This window comes from Somniosus microcephalus, chromosome 11 (genome assembly GCF_052327205.1).
Source record: "Somniosus microcephalus isolate GS21.2 chromosome 11, FLI_Smic_1.0, whole genome shotgun sequence".
Taxonomy (NCBI): domain Eukaryota; kingdom Metazoa; phylum Chordata; class Chondrichthyes; order Squaliformes; family Somniosidae; genus Somniosus; species Somniosus microcephalus.
This window is the reverse complement of record NC_140997.1, coordinates 211,713,479-211,725,783: the sequence shown is the minus strand read 5'-3', so window position 1 is coordinate 211,725,783 and position 12,305 is coordinate 211,713,479.

The following is a 12,305-nucleotide window of genomic DNA, read 5'->3' as shown; positions in this document are numbered from 1 at the left end:
GACACGAAAATTGGTGGGGTGGTAAATTGCGAGGAGGAAAGCCTCAGGCTACAGGACGATATAAACGGGTTGGTCAGATGGGCGGAAAAGTGGCAAATGGAATTTAACCCTGAAAAGTGCGAGGTGATGCATTTTGGACGGACAAATAAGGCAAGGGAATACACAATGAGTGGTAGGACCCTAGGAAGTACAGAGGGTCAGAGGGACCTTGGTGTACATGTACATAGATCCCTGAAGGCAGCGGAACAGGTAGATAAGGTGGTTAAAAAGGCATATGGGATACTTGCCTTCATTAGCCGAGGCATAGAATATAAGAGCAGGGAGGTTATGATGGAGCTGTACAAAACGCTGGTGAGGCCACAGCTGGAGTACTGTGTGCAGTTCTGGTCGCCTCGCAATAGGAAGGATGTGATTGCTTTGGAGAGGGTGCAGAGAAGATTCACCAGGATGTTACCTGGGATGGAGCGCCTCAGCTATGTAGAAAGACTAAACAGGCTGGGGTTGTTTTCCTTGGAGCAAAGAAGGCTGAGGGGGGACCTGATTGAGGTGTACAAAATGATGAGGGGCATAGATAGGGTAGACAAAGAGGAACTTTTCCCCTTAGTAGGGGGGTCAATAACAAGGGGGCATAGATTCAGGGTAAGGGGCAGGAGATTTAGAGGGGATTTGAGGAGGAACTTTTTCACCCAGAGGGTGGTTGGAATGTGGAACTCAATGCCTAAAAGGGTGGTAGAGGCAGGAACCCTCACAACATTCAAGAAGCATTTGGATGAGCACTTGAAATGCCATTGCATACAAGGCTATGGACCAAATGCTGGAAAATGGGATTAGACTGGACAGGGATGGATGGGCGGCGCAGACACGATGGGCCGAAGGGCCTCTTTCTGTGCTGTAAAACTCTGACTCTATATTACTTTCTTGTGTTTAGGAAGGAATAATCAAATGTTTTCATTCTGTATTCAGTCATATTTAACAGCAATTTTAATTTTTTTTTCCATATATAGAATTAGCTGATTTCTACCACTCATTTCTTTCCTATATTGTGACCTGGGTACACCTTTTTTTATTCCTTTCTCTCATTTTCCCTGTGATGTCTCTATCCTCACCCCTGCTCTCCTGGAGGTCGTGACTTGTGCCAGTGTCCTGTCCCATTGGCAGCAGTGGCCTTGTTCAAGTAGCAGAGCCTGGTCTCCAATCGTCTTGGATCCCCTTGCCATTGGACCAAGACCGTGCTCTGTCAAGCCCGTGTGGTAGCTGGTGTGCAACGGCCACCCCACGTTAAAAGAATTCGCGCACAGGCATCTTCCACCCTTTAAAATGAAGTTCGGGACCTGGAATGTCAGGACCCTCATGGACAACCCCAACAGTGACAGACCGGAACGCTGTACTGCTATCGTTGCCCGGGAGCTCGCAGGCAGCGCAAGGAGCACACGTCAACCCAAGCACCCCGCCCCTTCAACCACCGTCTGCCCCACCAGTGACAGAGACTGTAGGTCTCGCATTGGACTCATCAGTCACCTGCGAACTCATTTTTAATGTGGAAGCAAGTCATCTTCGGTTCCGAGGGACTGCCTAAGAAGAACCGTTCTTCAAGTGCGTGAGCCAGGAAAGTGACTGTCAACCGTAAGAGAATATCACAGAATATCCCTATCCTCACCTACGCACATTTGCATGTAATTACAGCCGGGATTGTTGGGTGGCGCTCAGTTACCTTGGCTTTTTTCTTTTTTTTTCCTCGTATAAGTCAAAGTAGAGTAGGGCCAAATGCAGCTCCTCTCGCTGTCACCCCAGCTGAGATTGGCTAACTCTGCACAGGCCAGTGATGGAAAGTGGAGCCTCAATATTGTACAGTGCACTTGCCCACTCAACAATCAGATCTGGATATACTACTCTAAGAAACGGTAAGTAAAAAACATTGTTTTGAAAGGAATAGTGTCTAACTTTTTTACCTGCAATACATATAATTCTCTAAATCGAGTTTCCTAACAATTTAGAAACTGGCTTTAAGACATTAACAGAAATGGTGTTAGGGAAATTGACAAGATTGAAGACCAATAAATCCCCAGGGCCTGATAATCTACATCCTAGGGTACTTCAGGAAGTGGCCCTAGAAATAGTAGATGCATTGCTGGTCATCTTCCAAAATTCTTTAGACTCTGGAACAGTTCCCATGGATTAGAGGGTAGCTAATGTTACCCCACTATTCAAAAAAGGTGGAGAAAACGGGGAATTATAGACCGGTAAGCCTGACATCGGTAGTGGGGAAAATGCTGGAGTCCATTATAAAAGATGTAATAGCAGAGCACTTGGAAAACAGTGACCGGATCGGACAAAGTCAACATGAATTTACAAAAGGTAAATCGTGCTTGACTAATCTACTGGAATTTTTTGAGGATGTAACTGGTAGAATAGATAAGGGAGAACCAGTGGATGTGGTGTATTTGGACTTTCAGAAAGCTTTCGATAAGGTCCCGCATAAGAGATTAGCGTGTAAAGTTAAAGCACATGGGATTGGGGGTAAGGTACTGACTGGTTGGTTGGCAGACAGGAAGCAAAGAGTTGGAATAAACGGGTCTTTTTCCGAGTGGCAGGCAATGACTAGTGGGGTACTGCAGGGATCGGTGCTAGGACCCCAGCTATTCACAATGTTATATTAATGATCTAGACGAGGGAACTAGATGTAATATCTCCAAGTTTGCAGACGACACAAAACTGGGTGGGCGTGTGTGCTGTGAGGAGGATGCAGAGAAACTCCAGTATGATTTGGACAGGTTGGGTGATTGGGCAGATGCATGGCAGATGCAGTATAATGTGGATAAATGCGAGGTTATCCACTTTGGTGGCAAAAACAGGAAGGCAGATTATTATCTGAATGGCAATAGATTGGGAGAAGGGGAAGTGCAACGAGACCTGGGTGTCCTTGTGCACCAGTTGCTGAAGGTAAGCATTCAGGTGCAGCAGGCGGTTAAGAAGGCAAACGGTATGTTGGCCTTCGTAGCGAGAGGATTCGAGTACAGCAGCAAGGATGTCTTGCTGCAGTTGTACAGGGCCTTGGTGAGACCACACCTTGAGTATTGTGTGCAGTTTTGGTCGCCTTATCTGAGGAAGGATGTGCTTGCCATGGAGGGAGTGCAGCGAAGATTCACCAGACTGATGCCTGGGATGGCAGGAATGACGTATGAGGAGAGATTGGGTCGATTGGGCTTATACTCGCTGGAGTTTAGAAGAATGAGAAGGGATCTCATTGAAACTTATAAAATTCTAACAGGACTAGACAGACTAGATGCAGGAAGGATGTTCCCAATGGCGGGCGAGTCCAGAACCAGGGATCACAGTCTAAAGATAAGGGGTAAGCCATTTAGGACAGAGATGAGAAGGAATTTCTTCACCGAGAGTGGTGAACCCGTGGAATTCTCTACCACAGAAGGCAGTTGAGATCAATTCATGAAATATATTCAAGAAGGAGTTAGATATATTTCTTAAGGCTAAAGGGATCAAGGGATATGGGGAGAAAGCAGGGACAGGGTACTGAATTTGGATGATCAGCCATGATCTCATTAAATGGCGGAGCAGGCTCGAGGGGCCGAATGGCCTACTCCTGCTCCTATCTTCTATGTTTCTATGTAAAATAGGTCAAATTGTATCTACCACATTTTCTGACAGTATTTTATGAACTGTATCGAACACGTTTAAAATTAGTGGTCGCACAGAGTGATCGCCGAGAAGTGACAAAGAACACTTCCGTACATCCAGACTGTTGATGGGTAGAAGAGAGATGGGTAGAAGAGAAGTTAACAGCCAAGATGGTAATATTGGAAATTCCATTGCCTGCAAACCATCAGACGTAGTTGCTCTTTATGAGCAACAATCTTGAAAATATTTTTAGTCAGTAAATCTTACACAAGGTACTTATTATCCATAGTAGCTGCAGGCATGTCCTATTACTATGCAAGACTGACTGACCCTTTGGATCCCAACACACATAACTAGTTTTCTATATAACTTCTGCTCCAGAGTTTAAGCTATTCAACTTTCCTTCAAATTCAGTGGAGGCGGTTACAAAACATTTATGTATCTTCTTCTTCTTAGGCAGTCCCTCGGAACCGAGGATGACTTGCTTCCACATTAAAAATGAGTTTGCAGGTGACTGATGAGTCCAATGCGGGACCTACAGTCTCTGTCACAGGTGGGGCAGACGGTGGTTGAAGGGGCAGGTGGGTGGGGTGCTTGGGTTGACGTGCGCTCCTTGCGCTGCCTGCACTTGCCTCCCGCTTGCTCCCTACGAAGAGACTCGAGGTGTTCGGCGCCTTCCCGGATGCTTATCCTCCACTTTGTGCAGTCTTGGGCCAGGGATTCCCAGGTGTCGATGGGGATGTTACACTTTTTTTCAAGGAGGCTTTGAGGGTGTCCTTGAAGCGTTTCCTCTGCCCACCTGGGGCTTTCTTGCTGTGCCGGAGCTCCGAGTAGAGCGCTTGTTTTGGGAGTCTCGTATCGGGTATGCGGACGATGTGACCCATCCATCGGAGCTGATTGAGCGTGGTCAAAGCTTCGATGCTGGGGATGTTGGCCTGAGCAAGAACACTGACGTTGGTGCGCCTCCTGCCAATGGATTTGCAGGATCTTGCGGAGGCAGCTTTGGTGGTACCTCTCCAGTGCTTTGAGGTGCCTGCTGTACATGGTCCATGTCTCTGAGGCATACAGCAGGGCAGGTACCACTGCTGCTCTGTAGACCATGAGCTTAGTGCTGGGTTTGAGGTCCTGGTCTTCAAACACTCTCTTCCTCGGGTGACCGAAGGCTGCACTGGCACACTGAAGGCGGTGTTGGACTTCGTCACCGACGTCTGCCCTTGTTGACAGTAGGCTCCTGAGGTATGGAAAGTGGTCCACGTTGTCCAAGGCCTTGTCATGGATTTTGATAATCGGGGGGCAGTACTGTGTGGCGGGGGCAGGTTGGTAGAGGACTTTTGTCTTGCGGATGTTTAGTGTAAGGCCCATGCTCTCGTACGCTTCGGTGAAGGTGTTGACGATGGTTTGGAGTTCAATCTCCGAGTAAGCGCAGATGCAAGCGCCGTCTGCATACTGTAATTCGACGACAGAGGATGGGACGACCTTGGATCGCATACCTTATGTATACATGGATTATGAATGACACAAACTGGAGTACTGTAACAGTGCTATGATGCATACTCTCTATATGCATTTTAGTTATTGCTGTTGAGCATGAATACACTAAACACCAAGGAATCAAACTGACTGCTGCTTTAGAAGCCCACTACTAGCTGTGAGCTGTTTGTCTCTTCTCCATATTCACCTGATGTATTCTTTATCTGCAGTGAGCCTGGGTTTCCAGTGGCCCTTGCCTTGTAATCTGTATATGCCCAGTATTCTTCACGACCTTGGTAACACATGAAAGGTGCACTCACCCACCTGATTAGTACAGTAAGGTTAGCGGTAATACCTGATTTGGCTTAAACTTTTATTCCTTTCCCTTGCAGGTGCCCTGTGTTAAAGACAAGCAAATGTGATTCAGGTTTTAGGTCTTTTGTCCCTAGCTTTGATTTTTTCTTGTTTTGTTAATTGTTACAATTTGGAATGGTACAATGTGGTTGAACCAACTGCTGTTGATGGTACAGCTGGTGCACGGGGAATCTCAAACTGTTCTAGCAGAACGCACAGTGTCATTGTATAATTAGTGCTGTGGTATCTGTGCTTGACTGTTGCATATGATACTTGACATCGTTTATTGGGAAGTAAGTAATAGTTTTATATAGATAATATTTGAAAATATAAAATACATTGCAGATTTATATGATGACCAGCTCACATGAAATTTCTGGGTGTGCTTGTTAAATGATGGAAAGGTGAATGGTGACTTTGTACGGTGTAGTAATGAAGAGCACACTTATAGCTTTGGGTACTTGTAAAACCCAGTGGATCCCTGTGTTGCTTTAACAATTCATGCTGATCATGTGTGGTCGAAGATGGTCTCGCATCCATAATTTCAAGTTTTATGAGCTCATGGTTTCTGCTGGAACATCTAAGGCAGGAACCACGCAGAGCTGGTGGGGGAGACTTGCATCCGCCGGCCACCCATTTCTCACCTGAAAAACAGACGACCGGCAGTTGAAAATCTGGTGGGGATCTTGTGCGCAGTTTGCCCGCCTGAATTAACTTTTCAGGCAGGCCTTTAAATGGAGACCCAGCACTCCCGCCCACAACAGGTGGGAGGCTGTTTAAATATGGAAATTTGGGTCCAATGCCCGTGGTACGACCCCAATTGCAGCTTTCAAGGAGAACTGGGAGAAGCAGGCAATGCACATGGCGGTTCCGCTTGGCGGCCTAACCAGCAATCTTCAAAGGGACCACTGGCGGCCTCTCCCAAAAGGTAAGCTTTCTGTTTTCCTTTTTTTTGTGGCGTAGTCCGGGTCCCACAAAAACAATCTCCAGCCCACTGGCGGCCAGTCTTGGCTTTCCTCCCCAACACTGCTTACCTGCTGGTCCGCTGCATGCAGTAGCCGGACTATTCTGCTCCTCGGCAGACCGGCATGCTGCAGCGGAGCGCCCGTTTGTCGCCTGCAGCTCGCCGATAAAATGTTAACCAGGCCCGAACCTGAAAGTGTTCCGGACCTCCCGACTGCCGCAGTTAGACGAGCGCTGACCATTCGCCGCCAATATTGTGCTCGTTCGACACCCAACCCAAAAGTCTTCCCCCAGTGTATGGAAAGAAAGGAAGTTTGGAGGAGGAGAGAATGAACCTGCTTTGGGCCCAATGGCCAGGAAAGCATAGTAGTGAAGCAAGACTTGGAGGGGAACAAAATAAATGGTGTTTTTTCTAGTTTACATACAATGAGGCTGATGTGTTTTGAAATGTGACAAAAAAATAACATTGAAAAGAACTTGCACTATTAGAGCACATTTTTAATATAGTATGGCATCCTAAAGTACTTCACCTGGTGGGGCGCTGGGGTTGGACACCAGGAAGGAGCTGGGGAAGTTGACTGAAGGTACAGTGCAAGATGGAGGCTTTGGGCAAAAGATGTAGTTTGGCAGATGGGTTTGAGAAGGAATTGCAGAGGCAATATGGTTGAAGGCTCGCCTTCAGTGTTGCAGCAAAGGGTAGGGGCAGGGGTGGGAAGAATTGAGTAAACTAGGTCTGTATTCTCTTAAATTCAGAAGAATGAGGGGGGATCTCATTGAAGCATACAAAATTATTACAGGGCTTGATAGGGTGGATGCTGGGAGAATGTTTCCCTTGGCTGGGGAATCTAGAACCAGGAGCCACAGCCTCTGGATAAAGGGTAGGCCATTCAGGACTGAGATGAGAAGAAATTTCTTCAGAGGGTGGTGAATCTTTTTGAGCCTCCACAGCCCTCTGGGGTAGAGAATTCCAGTCATTGGGTATATTCAAAACAGAAGTCGATAGATTTCTGACTAGTAAAGGCATCAAGGGATATGGCGATAGGGCTGGTGAATGGAGTTGAGGCAGAAGATCAGCCATGATCTCGTTGGATGGCGGAGCAGGCTCGAATGGCTGACTCCTGCTCCTGCCCAAGTCGGAAGAGCAGAGTGTGTGAGCTGGGGTAAAAAGGCTGGAGGAAGTTTAAAAAGTATGGTGCGGCAACTAAAGTAACTAATCTGACCTGTTGTGGACTGACCGGTCATTTTAGTCAGCATCTAAGTCAATTTGTTACAGCAATGTATTGAACAAAACTATGGGATCCCTGTACTATTACTGGTGGATGTACAATGGTGTTGCTCATGGATAGTCTGGGATGTGGAGCTCAGTGTGGTATTTAGCTGCTAACCTGGCTGGTTCCTTTTAAGGCCATTGCTTAAGTACTCCCGGCAGGAAGCTGCTTGTTAAATTTAATTTTCGGGTCAGTTAGAGGTCTGTAAATTGCTGGTAAGTTTTACGCTCCAGGCGAAAGACCAGGATGAAAAGACTCGTTTCCTTTTTTTTGTTTGAAGTTTATTTTGCATAAACAAGGTGTGATCCCTGGAATGTGACGGTCGTGCGCTAATTGCATTATATTAAAGCTGCTAATCTACAGAGGAAGCTCTGTGTAGTAATCTGTATCGAAGATTTACCAACACTACTCGGCTGTTATAGTTTATATTTAGTAACGGTTTTGAGCTTCAGCTTTACATGAAGTTTTTGTTTTCTCGGGGTTATTTGTAGATTAAATGCATAGTATTTATACATGTCCATTGGTTCAATCTGCACATTAACTGTCAAGTTGTCCAGTCAAATTCTGACGTGAGGTTCCAGTTTAGCTGCTTTTTGTGTGTTGGACTTTGTTAATGAAGCCACCAATTTTGTAGTTTGTGGGTTGTTGGTGTTGGGAATATTACACAATCACTAAATTTCAAAATCATTCAACGCACCGAGTGCAAACACAAACATCACAATCAAATCCTAACCTGTGTTGTTGCTTCTACCCCGCATTTTGCCACACACACTCTGTTCCCTATCTGAGAGGCCAGGTAGGCCAGCAGCTTATTCCCAGGCTTCTGCCAGTGGTGCCCCAAGCCAACCGCTTAGAAGTGCAGGACAATAATGGATTGACATGCTTTGATTTTTGTCTCCCTCCCTCAGGAAGGGAGCGTTCACGCACCCCTCACCCCCATTTACCACAGTCCAGCTTCAACAGCAATAGGGAATTCATCACGTGGGTCCAGTAAAGAACTTGGCCTAGAAATTCGCCTCAGGCGGTGACGCAAAACAGACGGTATTGGATTGGCCGCCCGTTGCACGCAGCGCCTGATGATCAATTCCACCGCAGTCAATGCAACTGAATATCGGCGTTGCGTGTAACGGGCAGGCGACCTGATACCGCCCGTTTCGGTAGTGGGGAAAATGCTAGAGTCCATTATAAAAGATGTAACGGCAGAGCACTTGGAAAACAGTGATGGGATCGGACAAAGTCAACATGGATTTACAAAAGGTAAATCGTGCTTAACTAATCTACTGGAATTTTTTGAGGATGTAACTGGTAAAATAGATAAGGGAGAACCAGTGGATATGGTGTATTTGGACTTTCAGAAGGCTTTCGATAAGGTCCCGCATAAGAGATTAACGTGTAAAGTTAAGGCACATGGGATTGGGGGCAAGTTACTGACTTGGATAGAGAACTGGTTGGCAGACAGGAAGCAAAGAGTTGGAATAAACGGCTCTTTTTCCGAGTGGCAGGCAGTGACTAGTGGGGTACCGCAGGGATCGGTCCGAGGACCCCAGCTATTCACAATATATATTAATGATCTAGACAAGGGAACTAGATGTAATATCTCCAAGTTTGCAGACGACACAAAGCTGGGTGGGCGTGTGCACTGTGAGGAGGATGCCGAGAAACTCCAGTATGATTTGGACAGGTTGGGCGGATGCATGGCAGATGCAGTATAATGTGGATAAATGCGAGGTTATCCACTTTGGTGGCAAAAACAGGAAGGCAGATTATCTGAACGGCAATAAATTGGGAGAAGGGGAAGTGCAATGAGACCTGGGTGACCTTGTGCACCAGTCGCTGAAGGTAAGTATGCAGGTGCAGCAGGCGGTTAAGAAGGCAAATGGTATGTTGGCCTTCGTAGCGAGAGGGTTTGAGTACAGGAACAAGGATGTCTTGCTGCAGTTGTACAGGGCCTTGGTGAGACCACACCTTGAGTATTGTGTGCAGTTTTGGTCGCCCTATTTTTGGAAGGACGTTCTTGCCATGGAGGGAGTGCAGCGAAGATTCACCAGACTGATACCTGGGATGGCAGGAATGACGTATGAGGAAAGATCGGGTCGATTGGGCTTCTACTCGCTGGAGTTTAGAAGAATGAGAGGGGATCTCATTGAAGCTTATAAAATTCTAACAGGACTAGACAGATTAGATGCAGGAAGGATGTCCCTGATGGCGGGGGAGTCCAGAACCAGGGGTCACAGTCTAAGGATAAGGGGTAAGCCATTTAGGACAGAGATGAGGAGGAATTTCTTCACCCAGAGAGTGGTGAACCTGTGGAATTCTCTACCACAGCAGGCCAATTCATTAAATATATTCAAGAAGGAGTTAGATATATTTCTTAAGGCTAAAGGGATCAAGGGATATGGGGAGAAAGCAGGGACAGGGTACTGAATTTGGATGATCAGCCATGATCGCATTGAATGGCCTACTCCTGCTCCTATCTTCTATGTTTCGCCCCACCGCCCGAGACCAATTTCTTGGCCCTTGTATTTTAACGGCCTGTGTCAGGACACATCATTGCACTGGAGTTCCACTCTAATCCAAATAGCATCCCTGTTAAAATTGGTGCTTCAAGTTTGATACATTGCAGAAGGACAAGAGGCAGGCTGAACTCCTCATTCACAAACTACCACAGACACGAAATTAAGTTTTACCCACAGCAGAGTGAGGAGGCTAAATAGAAATGCCGACCATGCAGGAAGCATTTTATTTTTTCAGTTCATACATTTTACGTGGCTTTGAAAGGATTTAGTTTTCTCTGTACTTAAAAACTACTGTAGATTTATTTTTAAAGTAACAATACTCTACTTGATTATGAGCTTATTGACTGCAGTAAGTATCAACATCCAAAAACGATAAAATTGACAATGAATTTGAAATTTGGCACGCTGAGAATTTTATGTTTTCTGTATTTGTTTAAAGCTTGAGGATTAAACCCAGGATAATGTAGACAGCCATAGAAGTATTTCAATGTTTTAACTGAAATGGTAAAGCCACCTGATGGGGGCAGCTCGGCGACATCTGATTGGGACAGCTATTCAGTGTCCGGTATAGATGGGAGGATCATCACGGCCGGCATCCTTCAAGCTCAGTGATCAGTTGCTTGCTGTGTGGGATTGGCAACTCTGCCGCCGAGTTGGTGGAGACGTTTCCCTGTAACTGACTGCTTGGTGGCGGGGATACCTGTGAGTTGCAGCTCCCCTCAATGTCCTGCAGTGTACCACTGGTCGAGCTCCCAATCTCAGTCAGTTGTGGACCATGTCTGACTGCTCTGGGGCGCAGTGCTTCGAATGCAAGCTAGTCCAGAAGTGCTGCCTTTCTGACCTCTTCTGTTAAATAGTTTCTTCGTTCCAATTCCCCCAACTATTTTTTTTAAAAAGTTGTGCGACTTTAAAAAAAAATCTCTCTAGCATATAAAATCCATCCTGTAAAATTTCTGATTTCTTCCGTTCCCACAACACCTCCCAGATTCTCAGTGACTATTGGAGCAGCAGATCAGCAACAGCCACGTTTTCCTCCGCCTCCCCAGGTGAACGGCTTCGTCTTCGTGACTTGTCCCGTTGAGAATCAAGTCCCGTCCAAAATTTTTGCAAAAAATCTCATTCACAATTTCAGTCTCATCACGCAGTCTTTTAAGGAATGCAGGTTTTTAGGACATGAAGCTCTTGGAAACAGGGTAGCAGATAAATAACAAGCCTGCACAAAGTCGAGCTGGTGGCATTTTGTAATCTTCAGCTTCTGTGCCTGTCATGAAATGGCAATGGCAAAACTTTGACACGTGATGTTGTTCCTATCTCGCAGATGAGCTGACGGCAGCCTATATGTTGCTTGGGTTTTTCAAATGCCTCACTAGTTACTTTTTGTGTTCTATGAATCAAATGTTGATAATGTGGAGAAATTGAAGCCACGCGTAGTAAGTGCCAGTGAGCCGCAACACTGACATCTTGGCTTGTCAAGATTCAACACATTGTTTTGTTTGGGGCCTGTAGCACATTTTGTGGTATGAACTGTTTTATATATTGGTAGTTAGTCAAAAGCTCTCCCGTGTAACACTAGACACGCATAGTGGCTAAAGTGATTTTAACTTGTTTAGTTCATGTATTTATAAGCTAATTTTTTAAACAATGTTTTAGAAGTTCAGAGTTCAAATATTGAATGTTGTAATGCCTTATGTACTGTACCTTCCTGAAATAATAAACTAGGAAAATGGGCTGAGGAATTCATTTTGATTCTGATATGAACTGTTGATGGGCTGGATGAAGTCACCACCCAAATTTTAAAAACTGACAATACATCAGCCGTGAACTGTAAAGTTGGTCTCTCCAACTGGTGATTAAGTTAGAAAAGCTCATTCATAATAAGTGCCGACATGCTTTCATGTAACTGTGGCAAATGTTGAGACAGTCCTGCAGTTACCATCTCCTGTGTATTGCTCATCCTCAGTGACTACACTTCAAAAGTGCTTGACTGTAAAGCGCATTGGGACGTCCGGTGGTCATGAAAGGCGCTATATAAATGCAAGTCTGTTTCTTTTCATCCTTCAGGTCATCTATGACTAGTTCAGTGATGCTTGTTGAACAATGA